We start from the raw sequence: 6294 nt of genomic DNA, 5'->3' as shown, positions 1-6294 counted from the left end.
GTCCCGCCTCTGGGAGATCTCGGCGCACTCACCGGCAGCTCGGCCAGAGGGGCTCCCCACCTCTCTCCCAACCTTTCTCCATCCCTTTGCCTTCAGCAGCTCCCACCCACCTCCAGTCCAGCTGCTCCAGGACAATTTCCCTGGCACCTCTCTGTTGCCCTGTTCTCCCCATCTCCCTCCTCCCTGAGGTGCAGATGGCAGTCCCGGGCAGCCACCCCGACACGGCCACTGGCCTAGTGTTTCATTTCTCGGTGCTCTGAGATCTCCGCTAGGGTGACAATGTCTGTTGCTGCCTGTGCCCTATTCCATGGAGATGAAATGAATGGGCAAGGAGAGCAGCTCCTTTAAAATGCCTCTATTAAGATCAGCTCTAGGTGGGGGCCAGAGGGGTTGCACACATCGCGGCTGCACCCGATAGCGACGCAGGGGAAGAGGTGTTCAGCCTTGCTGCAGGGCGGAGCTGGGCCTTTCATCCTCGCAAGAGTCCCTAAGTAGAGTGCAGCTCGCTGAAAAGTCTAGCCTACTCCTGCGGAGAGGATACCTTAATTTATGGTGACCAGACACAAAGCCCCAGCAGGTAGCCCGATGCTTTTCCCTGCTCACTAATGTAGTTTTGAGTCCAATCTGGGCAATGGTTTGCGTGTTTTAGGAGTTTTTAGATATCAATTCCACTTCCTCTGGGGGCTAAGGTTCATGGGAGTCCTCGTTTTGCATGCCGGGAGGTGTTATTGGTTACCATGCGAGAGCAGCAGCGGAATAGGAAGGATACAGTTTCAAAGAGAGGAATCCAAGATAAGTATCAGAGAAAACATTTAGTAAAGGCATTTGCAATTACAATAACAATAGGTCTAAGATAAACGGTATTTAACAGAGAAGGCCTTACAATAGGTAAGGTAAAGGCACTTTACAGTAACAACACTTAACTGGATTCAGGAACTTGGTCTCTTATTTCTTACAGAGACAGCAATCATCTGCAATCTGTCCATGACCAAAGAGCAAGAACAGGCCCTCAACCTCTGTTTTCCACATCCTATCTGCAAAATGGGGATAAAAGCATCTTCCCAGCAGGCTTCATAATTGCTTGTAAATCACTCTAATGTCCTGGGCTGAGAGGTGCTAAGTACAAATCATGTAATTATTTCAAGCACATTTCATCAAGTTAAAAGAAACTAATCCTATCTCTGCTTTAAAAACCCCACACTTTTACTGGATAAGAGCCTAATGACCAGCTTCTCCCAGGAGAAAAGGGAAAGTGTACACTGACAGCTATGTGAGAGGCAAGTTACAAATGCCCATATCAATTAATGGCAAAGAACACATCATCTCCAGAGAAAGGTTATTTACCTCGGATGAACTAGAGGAGCCTTGAGCTCACTGGCTGTGACAGAGAGGCTGACACTGGTCCCCTCCTGCTCAGTTGCCCTCACCCTGTACTAGTGATGGAGGAGACAGGTCTCATCTCTGTCCTCCGCTCTGTTCCGTGCCAGGGCCGGGCTGTGCAGCAGCACAAGGTGCATGTTCCTGAGGAGCTGTTGGTGCCTTACAATTGCCCATGCCATGTTAAATCCTTGCATCCCATTCCACCTCCTGAGCTTCGAGAAGATAACCCTTGCCCCAACGGTGCCAGCCTAGCCAGGAGATCCAGCTGTGCGCACAGCTGCGGGCACAGCTGCTGGCATGCCCTCCTGCTGGTGGGTTGGCTACGGGCAGGCGCCGGCACTGGTACCAAGAGGCAAGTGAGCAGGCAGCCCCGGCCAACTCTGCGCAGCCCGGGGCAGCTGCCAGACCTCTGTTTCCTGCTGTGCCCATTTATTAGCACAGCCAGTGAGTGGCTTTCTGTAGGGAAGTGGCTATCTAAGAGGGGTCATAAACACTCTGCAGCTGGATAGCAACAGGATGCTAGCAGCCCTTATCTTTACAAACAGCCCTTATCCTTAGACAGAGACTGTGTCCTTGAGGGTGCTTCTGGACAATATCAAATGTGTAGCAGAAGCCATAGGAATGCAGAGGTGGGAGTCAGATTCGCTATCTTCATTTGACCAATGGTATGCTTACTTTTAGTTTTATGCATGAGCTTATTAGGTGTGTGTCGCAGTCTGATTATTCTGCCACTGTGGAGACTTGGTATTTAGACAGACAGCACGACGTCCACTTTACTTTCATGAGTGGGGTCGGGCCTTGCAACTCGCAGACACCAAATCGATGGACGGTTACAAGGCGTTTATTCAGTAAAAAATGCAGTTTATATACTCTGGGGTCTTTTACTACGTCAGACAGGATATTGCCCCACTTCCCGGGTTAGCAGTTGGAGTGGAAAAGTACTGGCACATGTTAGTAGAGGGTCTACATTCCTTTTAGAGATAGCTTATCTTAAGAGGGGGTTGGGGTATGCTCTTTCCTCTCCGTTACAGCCCGAGATCTTCCGCTCGTCGCCTGTCCCTGTCCAACCACATCTCCCCCCCTCTCTTTCACAAAAGAACGAGGTAGTTATACATATATATATATATAGATATAGGCACTAAATGAGGTAGAAGGTTAGGATTTAACAAGGGAAAAAGGAGTTTGGAAACTTGAGTGAGTTTTTGCCAGGCAAGTTTGGAAATCTTGTGACTGGCAATTTTAAATTTACAGCATCTCATGTTGGCCTATGAACAGAATGTTAGTCTGATCTAGGCGAGCTTTGACAAATGAGACTATCTTGTTCAGCAGGCATGGTCCGAAGGTAACAGCTAGAAGTAGCATTGCCAATGGGCCTACCAAGGTGGATATTAAAGTGGTTAACCATGGGGATTGGTTAAATCAGGATTCGAACCAGTCTTGCTGAGCTTCCTTATTTTTCTGTCTCTGAGCCAGTCTGTTTCGGAGTTCGGCCATGGAGTCTCTGACGACTCCGGTGTGGTCTGCATAGAAGCAGCATTCCTCTTTCAAGGCAGCACACAGACCTCCCTGCTGCATGAACAGGAGGTCCAGTCCTCGCCTGTTCTGCAGGACCACTTCTGAAAGCGAAGAAACGGACTTCTCCAAGTAGGAAATGGACTTCTCGATCCTCTGCAGGTCCTCATCTATAGTCATTTGTAGCTGAGACAGACCCTGGTGTTGTGTTGCCAGGGCTGAAACACCTGTCGCTGTGCCGGCTGCTCCCAAGCCGAGCAGCATTGCGATGGTTACACCTGTCAGTATCTCTCTTTTGTGGAGCCTGTTGGATTCTTCGAGAAGGCTGTACATTTCTTCGTCTGAGTGGTACAGGACCCTAGGAACAATCAGAACTTGGACACAGAAGTCGTTAGAATCATCAAACTTGGGAAGAAATACACACGGACTTACTCCAGACCTCTGACAAACCCACATTGCAGATGCAGCTGGAATTACCCACTTGTTATTCTTTCTGTTAGGCTTTACAACTCTGGTGCAGACATTCCCTTTTCACTCAGCTAGGGTTGCATTACCAAAGCATTCGCCTCGGCCTGAGACCTGGCTTAGGGTGATGTCTCTGCGAGGTGTGTCTCATCGGCACTGTTGGGGTGCATCAGCAGCGGAGTAACTGAATGGGGTGTTTAAAGTAACTCCTTCATAGAAAGGGGGTTGGACATCATAACAAAGCCAACAGGAATTGGTTAGGTTAGGGTTAGATTCGTTCAGGGATAGGAAGGTAGCTTCTAACATACGAAGAATTGGATCTGGATCTGACCTGGCTAATTTGTCCATCTGAAAGACTTTTGTATCGCTAGTTGGGATTCTGCTGACACTTGTAGGTGCAACCTTGGGGTAGGTCATATTTCTCTTTGTCTGCGTGCTTTTAATTATCTTGTTGGGTCAAACCGCTCAGGGTGCTGAGGGTTGAAGCCTGGTAATTCGCACGTTCACCCACTTTTTTGACCCTTGAAGGACCACTGTCCATGCTTTACCCACCGTTCAGCTAGGATGATTGGGTTGCAAGACTGTCATGTTATAGTATATGCACTTTCGGATTTTTGGGATTTTATAGCTATACAGATAGGAATTCCCGTGTACAGAGAGAGGTGTTTTACAACCTGCGGGTGCCCAGGTGAACTGCAGGAACTTGTCAGGCTCTTGTGGGTCCCACCCAGGCCCTGACGGCCTGGCATCTGTTACTATGGTCTCACAGCCCCAATGTCCACAATACTCCCAGCCGGGGTTGTTACAATAACTTTTTCCTGCGTTTGAAGCTGGGCACCAATAGGATAGGTATGTGTGTGATGAAAATGGAGAATGGGGGTCTACCTTTGGTTGTCCTGGAAACAGATCGGTAATACGGAGCACGAAGGATGGACTGTTTGGTGTGGTGATGTCTCTGAGCACCTTGTCGCTGGTAAGATGTCTCATGACACACCTGAATGGCTGATGTGGGTAGAAATCTGAGCTGGCTTGTCCTCTGGCGACAAACCCCAGCAACAAAATCACACAGGCATATCGTTGATGCTTGGATCTCGCCCGCGCGGGTTTTTCTGGTGCTTTCTGACGGCTTGGTGGTGTGTCTCGTTCCTCTGGGAGAGGCATGTACGCGTTACGTGGTCGCCCCACCAGCATGTCTTGTAAACAGAAACTCACAGTTCTCATTAGTCTCATCCTGCTCACTGTGGAGATCAGGTTTGATTGATTTAATAGGACACCACTTGATTTTCCTATTCTTTTTGACAGCTGCATACCCTCGCCCTGTAAGCATTAATCTCCAGCCCCGTTCCCATTCCCCCAGCTCATTTTTAATTACAACCTGCGGGCCCTCCTGTAGCGCTCTGGAGGCCCAGTGTTTTTGAATAGGATTATTTGCTTCATTTCCTCTGGGGAATTGATTCAATGCTATCAATGCGGTTGCCAGTATACGTGCCTGCTCTCCTGAGGGAATGGAATTGTTAAAGCCTTCTGCTTTTGCCAACACCTCTATCTTAGTTTTCAGGGTTTGATTTGCCCGCTCGACTATAGCCTGCCCAGTACTGTTATATGGGATACCTTGAACTAGTGTGATCCCCCATTTGGAGGCGAATTCCTGCACTGGTTTAGAAATAAAATTGGAACCATTATCTGTTTTGATCTGCTTGGGGATACCAAGCCACGCCATGGCTGTCAGCCAGTGCTGGATTGTGGCTTTGGAGTTGGTCTTGGGATGCTGGGTGGCTACAATCGTTCCACTGAACGTGTCCACTGTTACTGCAAGCCATGTTCGAGGCTTCAGCAGCTGACACAAGGTGAAGTCCGACTGCCAGATTTCTGAGGGCTTAAGACCTCTTGGGTTGACTCCACTAGTCCACAGGGGTGACTTCTGGCAGTGAGGGCAGGTAGCCACTACATGTTTGGCATCCGCTGTTGTGATTCCTCATCTCTTCGCCAGTGCTTTGGGTCCGATGTGGAGGGATTCGTGCAATTGACGGGCTTCCTGCAGCGTCCAGACGCCTTTCGCTGCAGCGTCTGCTTTGTCATTGCCGATCTGGAAGTAACCTTTGACTGGGTTGTGGCTATTGACGTGAATGACTGATACAGTGCCCTTTCGTGAGGAGAGTGCTTCTTCTAGCATTAGGGCTGCTGCTGATGTTGACACACCTGGTCTTGCCATAGCTAGGCAGAGTCTTGCCACGAATATAGAGTTTGTTACGATGTTAAGGTGCTCCTCTTGGAAGAGTCCACAGGCCAGGGCTACTGCTGTAGCTTCCAGTTGCTGCACTGACAGTGTGGGGTCACATACTTTGATGCAATGCCACTGCTCTCCTACCTGCCACACTGCTGTCGCAGTAGAAGTAGTGGAGGAAGCGTCTGTGAAGGCTGTTGGTCTTGGCTGTGGTCTGTCTATAACCTTTGATGGCAAGTCTATGTCGACTATGGTCAGCAGCTGAGTCCAGGGTGGTCTGGTGGAGTAGGAGATTTCTCCTCCAAATCCGATGAGAGCAAGGGCTAGATGCTCCGAGATTGTGGTTGATTCTATGGTCGGTTGCTTGCAAAAAGGAAGGTGGATTCTCGTTGGCTCGGTCCCTAGGTGTTTCAAGGCGAGTTTCCTGCCTTTCATGATGAGGTTAGCGATGCATTCTACTGCTGGGGAAAACGCACGAGCAGGCCTTCCAAGGACCACCCATTGGATCGGTCGGGCCTTTTCAGAAGGTCCTTGGGCCAATGCTCCCACTCCTCCCTTTGGTGTGAAGTGCATGTATAAGTCCAGGGGCATCGCTGGGTTCCATCTGGCAAGTGTGCCAGTGGAAATCTGCTGTTCGATGAAGTCGAGGGAGCTCGCTGCTTGCGGTGTCAGCTCCTTGGGTTCCCAGGGGTGCTTTCCTTTCAGGAGGTCAT

The 6294-nt window shown here is 49.6% G+C and overlaps 1 long non-coding RNA gene across 1 annotated transcript in view; it reads right to left on the bottom strand.

Annotated features, from left to right (window-relative positions):
* LOC136373320 (uncharacterized) overlaps window positions 1-6294 on the bottom strand; it is a 447213-nt gene that overhangs the window by 48337 nt on the left and 392582 nt on the right. The window lies entirely within an intron of this gene.

The sequence above is a fragment of the Sylvia atricapilla genome, chromosome W (assembly GCF_009819655.1).
Source record: "Sylvia atricapilla isolate bSylAtr1 chromosome W, bSylAtr1.pri, whole genome shotgun sequence".
Taxonomy (NCBI): domain Eukaryota; kingdom Metazoa; phylum Chordata; class Aves; order Passeriformes; family Sylviidae; genus Sylvia; species Sylvia atricapilla.
Note: the sequence above shows the minus strand (reverse complement) of the source record. Positions and strands in the feature narration are given on the sequence as shown.